This window comes from Dendrobium catenatum, unplaced genomic scaffold, assembly GCF_001605985.2.
Source record: "Dendrobium catenatum unplaced genomic scaffold, ASM160598v2 fragScaff_scaffold_1509, whole genome shotgun sequence".
Lineage (NCBI taxonomy): Eukaryota > Viridiplantae > Streptophyta > Magnoliopsida > Asparagales > Orchidaceae > Dendrobium > Dendrobium catenatum.
In genome coordinates, this window is record NW_021319971.1 from 29243 (window position 1) to 33894 (window position 4652).

A 4652-nucleotide genomic window follows, 5' to 3' on the forward strand; every position below is an offset into this window, starting at 1 on the left:
GAATTTGGGTTGTATTGCTATATTTTTCTTTTGTGAGGACTTCCTAACGGCGTCTATGATTAGCGGGAGAAACGATCTACCTCTCTAATTTTAGATTGATTGTATCTTTTATTTTTTGTCATGTTATTAATAAAAATCAGCCACTATTCCCCCAAAATCTGCTGTTTTTTACTTGTTTTTTTTTTGTGGATTTTCTACTGTGGTTTGCTTTTTTTGTATCCAAGGCGCATCAGATTCAACAGGAAAAAACAATACTGTAAGCAGCGAGATGGCCAACTTATTCTACAATCCGCTTTGAGGAATGTAAATCAACCTTGAGGTTTATACTTAACTAACTCGTCAAATGTAATAATTTCATTTTTACATAAAATAAAAAAAGAGTGAAAATTGAGTTAGTACTTTCTAAAATGTGCTACAGTGCAAGCAACCAAATGGGCCTTTTGGTTAAATAAAAGAAAATTCTCTTCCATTTGTACTTGAGTTAAGGATAATATTGTTTTACAATACTTAGAAACATGAATTGCCTTGACAACCATTTATATCTAAATAAAAAGCATTAGCCAACATTTATTTTGGAAATTGCACCCAATCAAGGAATGCCTTTATGCTAATTGGTGCATGCCAAGGATATTATGAGCATAAATGTCCTTTCATTCCCTTATGCAAAAAAGAAACAGGTAAGAATATCATTATACCAAGGAGGAGAAATTACTTTTGTTCTAAGTATTGGGAGCAGATGTTTTTACATTATCTTTTCAACCGATAGTCTTTAGGCTATCAAAAGCTTATAAGTTCTCTTTATTCTTTTTTTTATTTGGTCAAATCTGACTTTTGTTCACCACCATATTGCAGGTTTAACTTTAGCTTTTGTATGCCTCGTGTTGGCTTGCATACCATTTTACTACTACATTTTTCAAAATAAAAGATTAAGCAACTTTTTCTTCTGGAAGAAGAACAATATAGCTCAAACCATTGAAGTCTTTCTAGATACTTGTGAATATCTTGGTCCAAAAAGATACAAGTATTCAGTTTTGAAGAAGATAACCAAATCTTTCTCAGAGAAATTAGGCCAAGGTGGCTATGGTGCTGTGTTTAAAGGTGAATTTCCTGATGGCCGTTTGGTGGCTGTGAAGCTCTTGAGCGATGCGAAAGGAAATGGTGATGAATTTGTTAATGAGGTGGCTAGCATTGGTAGGACTTCTCATATTAATGTTGTGAGTCTCATCGGCTTCTGTTCGGAGGGTTCTAAAAGAGCTCTTGTATACGAGTTCATGTCCAATGGCTCATTAGATAAGTACATCTATTCAGAGAATTTGAAATATACTCTTGGTTGGGAAAAACTATACCAAATAGCAATTGGCATAGCACGTGGACTTGAGTACCTGCATCGTGGTTGCAATACTCACATTGTACATTTCGACATCAAACCACACAATATACTACTTGATCAAGATTTCTGTCCAAAGATTTCTGATTTTGGTCTCGCACAGCTGTGCCTTAGAAAAGATAACATATTTTCTGCTATAGATACAAGAGGAACTATAGGATATATTGCTCCAGAAGTTTTCTCCAGAAACTTTGGAGTTGTCTCCAGTAAGTCTGATGTTTATAGCTATGGGATGATGATACTGGAAATGGTTGGAGTAAGAAACACCTCACCTTCGTGCAATAAGAGTGACAGTGAATACTATTTTCCACATTGGATTTATGAGCATTACAATCAAATTGGCCATATGCGGAAGGTTTCAGTGAACGTATTTGTCAGAAGAGATTGCAAAGAAGATGATTTTGTGGGTTGTGGTGCATCCAAACAAATCCTGGGAGTCGCCATTCGATAGCAGGTGGTTGATATGCTGCAATGCAGCATTGATGACTTGGATATGCCACCAAACAAACACTTTCATAATTCCTTAGTATCATTTTGTTCTGTGCGAGGTTAATTCTTTCATGCTATTTTATTTTTCTTGATTTTTCTTAGTATGATTTGATGGAATCTTTGATCTCTGTAGGTGGCATTTCTGATAATTTTGGAAAGTTTGGAGCCTACAATCAATTGTCCATCAAAACGTTTATATGGAAAGCTTAAAGCCGCACGATCCTTAAGTGACAACCAAAGCCCCTTGTTATTATTTTGCGGCAGCTTTCAAAACAAATGCATCCTCGTTTTTACTATAAATTCATTGTTTGGCCTGAGGAATTGAAATAGATAAATTGGAGATTAAAAAAGGTTAAAGAATTTAATTGAAAATACTTTTCACTTATTAGGTGAGGAGAAATTGGGTGAGAAAATAATAATAATTATTTTTATTAAGAAAATAGCTAAGAAATGAAGTATGAACAAAGCCTAATTGTATTTAAGCTTCAGTTTTGAGGGAATTTGAAAGATGCAAATTCATTTTACTTGCATTATTTTGAATATTTTTATTTCAATTGAAATTACATCGAAAATGTGCGAGACCTTTTTTTTTCTTCCATCGACAATTTTGTATTCAAATTTCATAAAAAAATAATAAAAACTTTATCATAAGATATTAAAACTCAGTTTTCATAAATCAAATAAAAAAAATTTTCTTTTACTCATATTTGTCTTGTTGTGTGCCTGAACATTTGCGGTGATTGAGAGATGATGAGTTTAACGTCCTAATTTTATATGAAGATCCAACATAGACAAGATAAGAGAGCACTCAGAGTGCGAGAGTTATAAGAAATACCATAATTTTTATGTGCAAATTCTATAAAATGAAAAAAAAAAAAAAAAAACATTGGCCTTGCCCGGCTAAAATGTTTCAACTTGTGTTTGTTTTTGGTTACAAATTATCCCTTTTCATGGGGGATAGCATTGGTTCAATGTAGTGAATATGCATTGTATAAAGCACATTATATGTTTGGAGTTGGATATATTAAATGTAAAGGTTGTTCTTAAGAGAATATTTGTATTTTCATTTGGTCGATAGGATTGTAGTCATATAACATTAGTTTAAGGGATTGTAGTTGGGTGAGGGTGATCATAGGGGCCATAATCGGACGATTGAGATTGGAGGGATCATAGTCGAGCGGCGAAAGCTGGAGGGGCTGTAGTCGGGTGATAAAGGTAGGAGGGATCATGGTTGGCAAGCAACGAAGGTTGGAGAGACTGTTGTCATGCGACAGTGGTCCAATGGATCATAGTCGTGCGATTAGGGTTGAAGAGAGCATTGTTAGGTGAAGGAAGTCGAGGGTACTGTAGTCAATGGGCGATGAAGGTTGGAGTGATTGTTGTCATACGATAGTGGTCAAAGGAGTTGTAGTCAGGGGATAGAGGTTGGATGGATCATAATTTGGCGATGATAGTATGAGGTATCATACTCGACAAGCGATTGTGATCGGAGGGACCGTAGAAAGAGAGAAATGGTCGGAGGTGTCACGACCCAACCCGACCGGAACGAATCCCATCACGTCGGGTCGCGACGGAATTATCCAGGATCTAGCTTTAGAATTTGCTTCAGACTTTCTTCTAAATATCCAGCAAACAGAAAACATAGAAATCACAGAGATACTATAAACATCTAAATATACAGAACATTTCATCTATATTTTCTTCTTTCATCATCAAAATAATCATGTACACTACAGTGCATGGCTATAGACAGAAAGAATAGAACTCAACAGAAAAGTCATGACTGTACAAAAATCACAAGTACAAAATATCTAATCTGAGATCAGACACAGAACGGCTAGTCCAAGACTTCCTTCTCTTTCCCAGAACCTGAAAACTACGTAGATAAAAAGAATGAGCTAACAGCTCAGCGAGACTACACTAGCCAATCAAAATATTCAGAAATACACAGTAGAAAATATATCAGAAGCAGTTATTCAAATAGCCGTACAAAATTCAGATAATCGTACATAAATCGTATAACATACATAATACAGATTTCAGATACTTGAACAGAATTTAAACAACTGATAAAAAGAAAAACTAAATTCATTCATATAACATAATATTCAAATCAGAACTATCTTCAAATCACAGAACAGACAGAATCGTACATAACAGATTTCAAATCAGATAAAATCACATTTCAATATCAGATCACATATCACAGAACACATATCAGATTCCCAGACCCTGACAGAATCTCTACAGATTCTGGCCCCTTATGCCTCCCTTCCCTGATACTGACAGAATCGCGACGGATTCTGGCCCCTTATGTCTCCCTTTGTGCTTATATCACCAGAATAGAACATATATTTAGAAATTTCATAACATAACTTGTTTTCAGATTTCCCGGACCCAGACAATGGAATCATAAGGGATTTCGGCCACTTATAACTCCCTTCTGATATCACAGCACGTCAAAACATTCAAATCCGAAAATCAGATTACGTCAGAAAAATCGTTAGCGGCATAACGGCAGTATACAAAATTTACACTGAATTCACAGATTCAGAAATTTACCAAATTACCACAGATAATACAAAATAACATTGTAAGACTTTCATTATACTGAAGCAACATTTTACAACATCCTAATAATTCGTAATTCAATCAAAACGCCACAGACTTCAAAATACCCGATAAAAATCTTTCAAAAAATACTCAAAACGTGCACAAACATCATCTTAGAAACATACCAAAAGTTACGCGGTAGAAAGTTTATCAGTGCGAAATG

The 4652-nt window shown here is 35.0% G+C and overlaps 1 pseudogene; it reads left to right on the forward strand.

Annotated features, from left to right (window-relative positions):
- Positions 1–604: 604 nt before the first annotated feature.
- Positions 605–2086, forward strand: LOC110098078 (annotated as a pseudogene).
- Positions 2087–4652: the final 2566 nt, after the last annotated feature.